The sequence below is a fragment of the Sapajus apella genome, unplaced genomic scaffold (assembly GCF_009761245.1).
Source record: "Sapajus apella isolate SASKATOON/1434 unplaced genomic scaffold, GSC_monkey_1.0 scaffold13, whole genome shotgun sequence".
In the NCBI taxonomy this organism is placed as follows: Eukaryota; Metazoa; Chordata; class Mammalia; order Primates; family Cebidae; genus Sapajus; species Sapajus apella.
Window position 1 is genome coordinate 12,601,778 of NW_022436953.1, and position 12,935 is coordinate 12,614,712.

A 12,935-nucleotide genomic window follows, 5' to 3' on the forward strand; every position below is an offset into this window, starting at 1 on the left:
AATAATCAGCAAAGGAGGCCGCTTTCACTAACTGAGGCAATCTACTGTTAGCTTATTCTCTGAAATTTCTCCAAAATATCTGTAAACGTAATAAACCTATTACAGGAGCCACCTGGAACACAGCATAGAGGAAGATTATTTTTAAAATTTTAGTCTGAATAACTGGCACTGTCAGATAACATATAACAAGAACCAGGATATTAAGAAAGCCATATTCCCTTTCTGGTCCCGGTTGCAGAGGCAGGATGATGAAGGGAACGTCATCATTTGGGAAGCGTTGTAATAAGATTCACACTCTGTGCCGCTGAGGCTCTAAGGCCTACCACCTTCAGAAGTCGACCTGCGGCAAATGTGGCCACCCCGCCGAGCGCAAGAGAAAGTATAACTGGAGTGCCAAGGCTAAAAAGGCGAAATACCACCGGGACTGGTTGAATGAGGCACCTAAAAATTGTATACCGCAGATTCAGGCATGGATTCCGTGAAGGAACAACACCTAAACCCAAGAGGGCAGCTGGTGCAGCATCCAGTTCATCTTAAGAATTTCACCGATTAGTCACGCAATAAATGTTCTGGTTTTAAAAATAAAAATATAAATAAATAAATAAAAGAAAGCCATTATCACTAAGGGAGGGATGAAAGAGACTTGTGTAAAGACATTGTGATTGATCATTACCAAGTATGATGGGATCACATGACGATCCACTGCTGAAACAGGCTGAGCAACCATTTTCACTCCTTCCTGAATCTTAAGCCAGGACTCTCAGCTCGTGCTTTATGGGAAGCCAGCCAGTCTAATGGATAACTGATGACTATTCAGGCACCTTTAGCAAATTACTCATGCCCTTAGGACACAGGACTCATTAGCAAAAATAGTGAGTTTTTACCACAAACCAACCCTACATGAGCACAGAGCATTGAAGAAACACAAGAGGGAGACTTCAGGGTTCAATCAACCAACCCATGCCAGTTCCAACACAAACTTCACTTATCCAATGGAATAGCTGATCCAGAAAAGACAACTAGGTACAGAGCTAAACTTCATCATTCCCCAAAGTGGAGAAAATAAAACAAATGTAAAATCCACAACCTAGAACTGTCCCCATTAATTCCCAGGACCTACTGTGTCTAACTTCAATCAAATCACAATGGAATTGGGTAGTTTAGTGCAAGGGTTTTGGAGTCTGGCACCCCTGTGCTGAATCTCCTCTATGTTCTTTTGTAGATTTCAGATCATTGGAAAGCATATTAACTCTGTAGGCCTCAGTTTGCTCATCTATAAAATGGGGATTCTTAAAGAAAAACAATCATCATTATTTGAGATCTGAGATTATTCATAAAAATGCAGATAGTACAGCAGTAGGCCACTGGTAGTTCATACTAGGAGCTCTGTTCCTCCTCCTCCTTCACCTCCTCCTTCTCATGTCCTTACTCCCTCCTCTCCCTTATAAATTAACATTAGAATTATTGCTTTGTAGTTTGATTATATCATTATATCCCGATGACTGTCTAATTCCACAGAAACAAAATTGCAAATTATTCCTCCCTTAACATTTTCTCTCCAAAATAAATAAATGCAAAATTATAAATGTTATGAAATAATCGGCACAAAATAAAGAATGAAAAAAGGAAGAAACAAATAATCTCTCATTTTCCCTAGGCCACTGAGAAAATCTCAGGGACAGCAGACTGTTCTAGGCTTGACTCTGTTTCTTGCATTCCATCTGGTCTTAAATAGTCATTGAATAGTCTTAAGCTCAGTTCTTCTATTTATAAACTGGTAAAACAACATGCGTGTTTCACCTTCAGGACATTTTTTGAGTGTTAAATTGGAAAACTTATGGAAGCATTCTTTGTCACTTAAAAATGTTCTTGTGCGTTCATATTCTTTGATGCAGAAATATTTTTCCTGTGAATTTATTCTAAAAATATGTTTTAAAAGCACGAAGCCGTAAATTCAAAGATATACACTGTTTTTTAAAAGTAACAAATATAGCCAGGCATGGTGGCTCATGTGTTTAAACCCAGCTACTCTGGAGGCTGAGGTGAGAGGATCACTTTAGGCCAGGGGTTCAAGACACACCTGGGCAATGTAACGATACCACACCTCTAAAAACAATAGAAAAAAATTAACTGGACATGGTAGCGTATGTCTATAGTTTCAGCTACTTGGGAGGCTGAGGCTGGAAGATTATTTGAGTCCAGGAATTTGAGGCCATAGTGAGTTATGATCATACCACTGCGCTCCAGCTTGGGAGAGAGAGTGATACTCTCTCTCTTAAAAAAAAAAAAAAAAAAAAAAAAAAAGATTTTATAAAAGTAACAAATAATTATAATAAAAATCTTCAATAATTTATTTAATATCTTTATTTTAGATAAGCATAATGAAATATACAGCCAATAAAAGCATATTTTTATGTTCTCTATGAGTAAAGGCTAACAATTAAAATGTTAGGTTAAAAAGGGGGCACTAAGATACTACTCTTCAAAAATAATAAAGTATTATGTAAGTGGGAAAATATTAATAAGTTATACTAAAAAATGTAAGTTATATTAGTCATAAGATTTCATGCTATAAAAAGTGAAATAGACTAAATTTTTAAAATGTTACTTGTTATTTAAAAATGTTATGTGTGCATGATTGATTGAATCATTAGCCATGTGACTCAATCTTCAGTCATACCTTCCCTCTTGAGATCAGACTATCACATGACTCAAAGGCCTAACATTCAAATCACATAGTTGGTCCTTATGGCATGACCTGAGTCATATTGTTAGCATAAATGAAGTAATGTGGTCCTAGGGGAGCAGGATTAATAACAAAGACACTCCTATCACAGGGGAACTTTCAAGAATTTAGAGGTTACTTCCCAAGGACCAGAGATAAAGCCCAACTGAAGTATTTTTCATAGAAGACCTCAACTTAAAATTACAAAGTTAGCAGAATTGCAGTGCCTGGTATATCCCTGTGTAATTCTGATGCTCTTTCCACTGAAATAGTCAATGACAAATTTTGCTGTCACCAGAATCACTTGAGAAACTTTTTAAAATGTAGAAGTCGCTATACATTACTCTTAGACACAGGGACTCAATTAAGGACTGAGCATTAGTACTTTTTAAAGCCCTGCGTGATTTTAGTGCTTAGCCCAGGAGAAAAGGCATTGCACTCAACCAGAAGGATATTATGTAGCCCAAACACTAAAATGATAGATATCCAGCAGAAAGAATATTCAGTAGGTTACAATCTATAGCTGGCAACTTGGAATATGAACATTTCCTCCTAACACAAATGTTTCCCACCCAAAAAAAAACAAGTAATAAGCAACCTGATCCAGCTTCACAAGATGAGATCTGCTCTATGTCATCAGGCTCATCTCAATATTTGCAAATAACAATAACATTACGGACAGATTATACACTTTAGCTTACAGTAGATTTTTATATCCAGCACCTTGCTTAAGAATCACAACAAAATACAGATATTTTAGGAGAAAATGAGACAACTGAGTCCTAGAATGATTCATGTGACCTACCCAAGGTCACACAGCGAATTAGTGTCCCAGTCCAGTACTCATTTGATTATTCTACCCTAATTTGCTCCAATGATATTGTAACTTTGTGGCACCTCTTCAAAATAAAATGAAAGATCAAGAATTCACAGAGAACTAATTGAACAGAAAAAGCAAATAGATATAATCACTTTCCTACGAAGCACTCCTAAAGCTCCTATGAGAAATACAACTCAAGCAGCATTGTCATAGCTATCCTTCCAAATAAAATATTTATATTCAAAATGCATGCTTATTAGCTTTTATTTTGAAATACAGATAAGTTTTTCTTCCTAAACTACTTGCTAAGTACATTAACATGCCTTTTACCCAAATGTAATGAATGACACAATTAGACTATCAGCAGGTGAAATCATCATTAAAATCTATCCAAGTGCAAGAAAACAATAAATTAGCTAGTAGTTTTTGACAAACCTACACTATTTGGTCTGGGCTCCCAGTATGTCCTTTCAGAAAAAACCACTTCACGGAGCAACTACACAGAGGATTACAGGGCAGAGTGAGAAATCAAACTAAGTGCCTGGAAGTGTTATCAAGGAACAGATGTTTGCTTGTGAGCTAGGGTCATTGCCTTTAACTCACAGAGGAAAATGATCTTTAGAAATGAGACAAGCCCAGTGTTATCAGTTACTCTTGTGGAATCTTTGCACACTTGAAAACCAGCCAAGTGTGAAAGCCAGCTCCATTCTGTGTGAGGTTTCTGGGAGGGACCAGTTCATTCCTCTTTGTGGCCTTTTGTTGATAACTTGCTCTTTATAAAACTCTTCTGAAAATAGGGATGCAGTGCAAGGATACTCAAGAAATCTTTTGCGCTGGGAAATGTGGGCATGGGTAATTTAAGAGTGGAGAAAGAGAGAAGAAAATATTCCTAAATTTTTGAGAAGGCTTTTTTAACATTTAAAAAAGAGAAAGACTATTTGTTATGATTTCTGTTATTTTACATTTGCTGAGGAGTGGTTTACTTCCAATTATGTGGTCAATTTTAGAGTAAGTGCAGTGTGGTGCTGAGAAGAATGTATATTCTGTGGATTTGGGGTGGAGAGTTCTGTAGATGTCTATTAGGTCCGCTTTGTCCCAATCTGAGTTCAAGTCCTGGATATCCTTGTTCATTTTCTTTCTCATTGATCTGCTAATGGGAAAAAACTTTTACAATCTACCCATCTGACAAAGGACTAATATCCAGATTCTACAAAGAATTTAAAGACATTTACAAGAAGAAAAAAACCCCATCAAAATTGGGTGAAGGATATGAACAGACACTTTACAAAAGAAGACATTTATGCAGCCAACAAACGTATGAAGAAAAGCTGATCACCACTGCTCATTAGAGAAATGTAAATCAAAATCACATTGAGATACCATCTAACACCAGTCAGGATGGCAATCATTAAAAAATCTGGAGACAATAGATGCTGGAGAGGATGTGGAGAAATAGGAACACTTTTACACTGTTGGTGTGATTGTAAATTAGTTCAACCACTGTGGAAGACACTGTGGCAATTCCTCAAGGATCTAGAAATAGAAATACCATTTGACCCAGCAATCTTATTACTGGGTATATGCCCAAAGGATTATAAATTGTTCTATTATAAGGACACATGCACATGTACGTTCATTGTGGCACTGTTTACAATAGCAAAGACTTAGAACCAACCCAAATGCCCATCAATGATAAACTGGATAAAGAAAAAGTGGCACATATACACTATGGAATACTATGTAGCCATAAAAAAGGATGAGCTCATGTCCTTTGCAGGGACATGGATGAAACTGGAAACCATAATTCTCAGCAAACTGACACAATAAAAGAAAACCAAACACCGCACATTCTCACTCATAGGTGGGTGATGAACAATGAGAACACATGGACACAGGGAGGGGAGTATAACACACTGGGGCCTGTTGGGTGGTGGGGGTGCTAGAGGCAGGGAGTGTGGGGATTGGGGAGGGATACCATTAGGAGAAAGACCTAATGTAGATGATGGATGCAGCAAACCACTATGGCATGTGTATACATGTATAACAATCCTGCACGATCTGCCCATGCACCCCAGAACTTAAAGTATAATAAAAATAAAATAAAATAAAAAATGAAAAAACTTTTTAAAGTCTTAAATCTCCTAGAACATTAATGACAAATAAACTGCATTTTGTTCTTCAAAACAAGTTTTCGTATGTTTTATTCTTCAAACCCAGTATTTACCGAAAATACACAGATATGGGTTCAAATCCTTGTAGCTACTTAGTTGTGTGTGTGTCTGTGTGTGTGTGTGTGTGTGTGTTTGCATAAACATTTTAAAGTTAGATTCTTCTTTTCTTTTTAGTAAAAGCTAAAAGTAAGCAAACAGAAAAGAATTCTGGGACATCCCACCAACTGGAGGCTGTAGCATTAAGTTGTCTCAGTTCTCCTTGGTGGGCTCAGTGGAGCTTATGTAAAGGAGGCATGCCTGCATGCTCAACTCCTTCAGCATAGTCTTGTTGACTTAACATGTTGAGGTAAGCCTTGTTAAATTTACCACTAGAGGCTCACACACCCAAAAGTGGTAAATAGACCACTCCAGCACCCATGAACACTGCCAATTTCATGAATTTGTGCGACACTTAAGCTGTGACAGATGCATCGACATTGTCTATACCTCTGTCCACATATTCTTAGAGTGACAAATTATTTACTTAAGCTTATGTGCATAAGCTTGATCATTTGCATTCATTCTGACAACTCAGACAAGCACTTGTCCATAACTAGTACCAATCTACAATATCTGAATGCTTTGACTATGCTATAGAATTTCCAAGAGAAACAATATAATTGGTCTATCCAGGACAAAGATATCTTTATTCTGATCCACAATTACCACATATGACAACATGGAACACAAATATACTTGGTGCCCTGTTCTTCCTTGACCTCTCCAAGGACCTGAGGTCATCAGGACTTGGGCAGTTACCTTAAAAATCCTTGACCACAATTAGTAACTTTTCTCCCTTTGCCAGTTTCTTTATAGAAATGGAGACAATCCCACCTATTTTCTACCGTATCTACTTTATTATATTTTCATAGTGTCCTAATCTGCTGTATATTTTATTTACTTATTAATATAAAAATTCTATGTGTTTCTCCAATGGAATGTAAGCGTCGTCAGAGGAGAGGTGTTTGTCTGATTTCTTCACTGCTAAATTCCCAGTGTCTTACAAAATGTTTGGCACAAAGTAGATTCTCAATAAATACATGTTGAAAGGTTATGAAGCAATTTAGTGTTGTGTGGATGAAATCAGCTAAGCAAAGTATCTGCCATTATGTAAGATGAGCAACAAATAGTGGCTATCAATGTTTGTTTTTAACTTCTCAAAATATCATACTCCATTACAAAACAGCAGAAACAGTTAACACTTATGAAAGCTCTGTTATGTACCATGCACTGTTCTGAACATATTACATGAATTAACATATTTAGTTCTCGTCACAGCCTTACGAGGCAGTAGGTAGAATGTTATCTTCATTTTCTAAGTGTGGAAACTTCAGCTATGCAATTTGCCCAAGGTCACTCAACTCCCAGGTGGCAGTGCTGGGATTCAAATTAGAAAGTGTAATATTTAGATCCATGATGCTTTCCCAAATCCAAGACTGCAGAAAGTAGTTAGACAAAAGACAGATGACAGTAAGCAGGTGAAATTTTTAGGGTGAGAAAAGGTGGGATCCTGTACCCAAAATAACAGCAATAAAAAGGCAACAGCAAAGCACAGTAAAGGGAACATCAGAATATACTCTATGGAAGAAAAAAGATCGAAATAACATTACATATTTCTACTGCTATTGTTGAATGAAAAAAAAAACAGGATTAAGAAGGTTGTATATAATGTGATCCCATTTAAAAAACAGAATTTCGAAAAGTTCATTAACATTATTTTAATTTGAAAGACTTACAAGTCTGTTAAAGTCCAGGTCAGCTTTATGTGTTATTTTTGTTAGTAGCTACTTCCCGTAGGAATTCTAATTCAACTATCTAAGCCAATATATTGAAATCTTATGTCCTCAAAGACAGTAAATAAGAATGAAATAGGCTGATTATTGTGTAAGGGGACTGGTGTGAACTGTAGAAAACTGAAAACTGCACACCCCTCAGGGCTTTTTAGCTGCAGGTGATAATTAGAGGAATTCAAAGTCACTAATGCCAGATCTCACACTTTTCAAAATATAATAATCTGCCTTTTTAATGACACCAAGATTTTTAAATAAAAGTAACTAATTAACATAATATAAATACTACATGGGCTAAAAGAAAAAAAGCTATGAGGCAAATTTATTCAACTTTGGTTCGCTTTTTGCTCCAATGAGTCATAGACTCCTTGAGAAAAGAAAATTGGCTTCTGCTTCCTTTATCTTTCTCTACAGTCTCCAATACCATGTAGAGCTCACTGCAGGCCCCCAGAGAAACTCACAGACCTAAAAAGGTCACAAATTGGCTGCCCCCAAACTAAAAAAAAGGCAGAGCCATGATAGCTACCAAAAGTGAATACAGTAAATCATTGAGCCTCATCCCTGCATTCTGCCTTTAGCAATGGAACCAGCTGGCATTCAGACTCCCCTCCTTGTAATCTGACCACTGAGCAGAAAATTATTTTGTCCCCATACTCCATTCTCTGCCTAACCCTCCATAGCTATAAGACATGATTATCTACTTGACCACACTCAAACTGTTGAGAACCTGAAAACACACGGCTTTCTCATAGGTGGTGTTTGTTTTTTTAAATAATAGACAATGAATTTGGGGGAAAGGAACTATTCAAAAAGTTTATTGAAAAAAATGGGAAACAGATTAGCTCATAAATGCTAATGAGAGTACAGATTAGGAATGGCTTTAAGAAGAGCAGTCCAGCACTACATATTAAAATGCGAAACATTTACACCTTCTCATGCAGTGAAGTAAAAAATAAAATCAGAATAGGAACAGAAGACTCTGTTCTAAAAGAATATCTGTTCTATCATTATAAAAGAATGCTACTAGTTGTTCACAAGAGTTAGTTTAGTTTAGACAGGAAAATTAGAAAAGAGAAAATGAGCATTGAGAGCTGAGGTGGCTTTAATGGAGTGACCAATAGTATAAGAAAGCAAATGCAATCAATTGAGTACTAGATTCTGGGAACTGCGAATTCAGTCCTTGCAATCACACTGAGATGTTCATCCCACAGAAGGGAAAACAAGGCTTGGAAAGTTATGCTTTTCCATTGATTCTCTGGCATAAATATGACTAAATAACTGCAAAAGCACACGGCAGAAAGTTCAGTGAGTCTCCATGGGAGTAGGACATTAGACACTGCCTTTATAATGATCCCATCTGGATTCCAAAATCGTAGCAGAATTTTGGAAAAGACCCTCAGGTATTCTGATTAGCAGCCCCCTCTTTCTCCAATGAGAACCCCTAAATTTTAATTAATACCTGATCATTCTGAATCCAACGCTAACATTCTTTGCATCATCAGCAGTAGACACAGGAGTTGGCAAATCATTTGACTGTACTTAGGAAAACTCTTCATTTCATTTCACAATGCAGATATGTATCCATTTTTATTAGTATATCCACTAACCATGGGCAAGAAAGAGAGACACAGGGCAACTGATCCTTACCAGGTTCAACAAATACCATAGTGATGTGCTAACAGTCTCTAGTGAAGACAGAAAATATCATAAATTATTTGATCACGAATACATGTATTCAGCACTTATTTATTTGGAACCTATTTGCTAGTCAGTCTGCCTGATCTCAGTGCTGCAGATTTGAAGACGAATGAGACATGGCCTCCCTGGCCCTAGCTGAGCTCATCAAGTAGAGATGACGCAGAGGGAAAGTAGGAATAGAGTGTTTTGGGAAACTGCAGCTATCTCTGCCAGAGGTGGCCGTGAGGGTCACATAGACTTGTCGTGGAGAACTTACCCTACTCTGGGACGCTGGAGCACACACTACCTCTTTTAAACTTTATAATTATCATGTGAGTTGGGTACCATGTTACTCTATTTTCCAGCTCAGAAAGATTAAACTCAGAGACCTCAAGCTTTCCAAGGCCAAACAGCTAAAAGTAAAAATATTCTAGTAGGGGGGAAATAGGGGAGGGACAGCGTGGAGTAGGGAGTTGGGGAGAGATAGCATGGGGAGGAATGCCAGATATAGGTGATGGGGAGGTAGGCAGCACATCACACTGCCATGTGTGTACCTATGCAACAATCTTGCATGTTCTTCACATGTACCCCAAAACCTAAAATGCAATAAATATATATATATGCTAATTAACAATAAAACATATTTATTAAAAGTCACTTTTGATCATATATCATACAAATATTTTTAAAATACTTAGTCCTAAAGGAGTTTAGGAGATTACATATTACTATAATATTAAAATACCACCAGATGCTATTACAAACTCCCAGATTTCAATGGCTAAGCACAATAGTTTATTCCTTACCCTAAATAGCCACTTAACTGAGTTTCTTTTTGGTAAGTAACTTCCATGAAGCTCAGTCTTCAATATTATGAGTCTACCCTCAGATTCAATATGTTCTCTGATAATCATTTACATCCTGAGAGAATCTGGATATTCATGTGAGACAAAATAATGGGCCAGTCCTGGAAATAATGACACATTTTACTTCTTCCCCCTTTCCATTCACCAGAACTTAGGCATATGGCCACATCTAACAGCAATGAGAGCATTGTAGATGAACGTGTGGATGAACTATGCATCTAAGTGGTAGAAGAAATAGATTTACCTGATTTTGATGAACACATAAAATTTTCTGCCATCATAGTTATAAGTTACATATATAAAATATATATACTCATATATTTATGTATTTATGTAAATATAAACATATTTCCATATACCTACATATTATATATATATTTATATACATGTATACATGTGTATAAGTATCTATATCAACGTAAATTAAAGCAGCTATATGACCTATATGATTTACAAGTCATTATTTTTTCCTCAGCCTCTTTTCTTACAAAGATATGGAAAAGATAAAATTAACTTCCATAACTACCTACCACATCCATCTGGGGTTACATAGTTCAAACCATGGCTAGTGTTCACAGTGAGGAAATGATTTTGTCAAAGATGTGTCTTTCATTTCTCTATTCCAAAACTGTAACATAGAAATTTCTTTATTTATATTGGTAGTGATCCTGTTTGACTTACAGTTCTGCCCAAAAATCTGTTAACTAAGCCCAGCACTTGAATATGCAATGCAAGTCACTGTGTGGACTAGAAATTAATTACCATATTTCAGGGTCAGTTGCTAGCTCAATATGAACATGGATAACAAGGGTGAGAGTGAAGATGGGGATGATTAATAATTATTAGAAAAATTATGGATCTCTTCTGTAATTTTACCAGAGCTTTCTTCCAGATTGTCCCAAGCCTTTGTAACTTTCCTTAACTGCATCATCCTAACAGTGACAGGATTTAACTATGCCACTGCCTTTTGGTTTTACTTTCTAAAAGTCTTCTGATTTGAGGCAATAATCTCGTCATTGTTTCTCAAAACAGAAAATAGAGGAAGCTTGAGGAGAACATATTCCAGGATTATTCATGCAAATATGTTCTGATTCTGACCAGCGCCATCCAGCTCCCAGACAACAAACTACTTAGTCCTTCCAAGGTAAAAATGTTAAGTAAGAACTAAGTTCTTCCATAATTTGAAGAGACAAGGTATTAATATGAATTACCAATAAGAAATATTGAACATTATATTAGTCCATTTTCACACTGCTGTGAAGACACACCCAAGACTGGGTAATCTATACAGAAAAGAGGTTTAATTTACTCACAGTTCTGTACAGCTAAGGAAGCCTCAGAAAATACACAATCATGGCAGAAGGGTAAGAGTCAAGTCTTACATGGAGGGAGGTAAGAGTGAGGAGCGATGTGGGAAGAGCCTCCTACAAAATTATCAGATCTCATGAGAACAGCATGAGAAACTTCCCCCATGAGCCAATCACCTCCCACCAGTCTCCCCCTGTACACGCGGGGATTTTTAGGATTACAATTCAACATGAGATTTGCGTGGGTCACAGAGGCAAACCACATCAAACATGTAATAGAAAATGGGCAATGGCTAGAGCTGGCAACAGAAAAAGATGCAAAGCTCTCTTCTAATTCTTATTCATTTACCTTCTCACTCGCTTCCAAGAGAAGGGGAAAAAAATCAATCAAGTAATGTTTAGTGAGTACCTATTATATGAATGGTGCTGTACTGGATATTTTACCAGAAAAAATAGAAGGTGTCATTATTGTCACTGTCATTATGATCACCATCCTTATTCTCACAGCTAATATTTATCAAGGTTTTAGTCATGGTGGTAAGCATTTTACATGCAGTAAGCACCTCATTTCCCCCCCACTATAGTCCTATGTGGTGCTACATTAACTAGGATTTTCCAGTTACAAACTGAAGAAGCTCAGCTCAAGCTGACTTAAACAGCACAGCAACAAGTAAAATTACCCTACTACTGTTACTGATACCAGTGGGCTCCGGGAGGTCCCCAAACGCTGGTGGGACTTTAACCCCAGCTACTGTTCAGGCTCTTGACACCGTCCAGAGAAGAAATTAAAGGACTAGTTAGAAAATAAAGAAAGTAGGCCTGGTAGGGTGGCTCACACCTATAATCCCAGAACTTTGGGAGGCCAAGGCAGGCAGGATACAAGGTCAGGAATTTGAGACCAGCCTCGATAACACAGTGAAACCCCATCATTACTAAAAATACAAAAATCAGCCAGGCATGGTGGCGTGTGGCTGTAATCCCAGCTACTTGGGATGCTGAGGTAGGAGAATTGCTTGAACCCGGAGGCAGAGGCTGCAGCGAGCCAACGTTGAACCACTGCACTCCAGCCTAGGAGACACAGCAAGACTCCATCTCAAAAAAAAAAAAAAAAAAAAAAAGAAAGAAAAGAAAAGAAACAAAGGAGATTTATTGCAAAGGGAAAGTATATACTCCAGAGAAAGAGTGTAGACATACTCAAGAGAGAGCATCTCACCCAAGGAGCCTGGGGCTTCTATCTTGATTGGTTTCTTTAACCAAGGAATGGAATATTCATGAAGATTTCTGGAAGAAGTCGAAGATTGCTCAGAACCGTGGTGCCACCTATTCTTACACCAAATATGGGTGTTCCTAGAACCATCCTGGCACTAGTGGGTGTGTGATCTGGTATGTTCATGAGCATATAGCAAGGTCCTGGGTGAAACCAATGCCATGTTGGGTCCAGTCAGTCTTAGCTAGTTTGGCCCACATCCTGTTTTTCAGGGTCTTATCCACCCCTGGCTTGGGCAACTATTTCAACAGTTTCCTTTGGCTAGTGATGTGA

The 12,935-nt window shown here is 37.4% G+C and overlaps 1 pseudogene across 1 annotated transcript; it reads left to right on the top strand.

Annotated features, from left to right (window-relative positions):
- The first annotated feature begins 245 nt into the window (after window positions 1-245).
- On the top strand, window positions 246-588 carry LOC116553690 (annotated as a pseudogene). Its single transcript, XR_004269867.1, has one exon. The product of XR_004269867.1 is annotated as a 60S ribosomal protein L37 pseudogene (transcript).
- The last annotated feature ends 12,347 nt before the right edge of the window (window positions 589-12,935 follow it).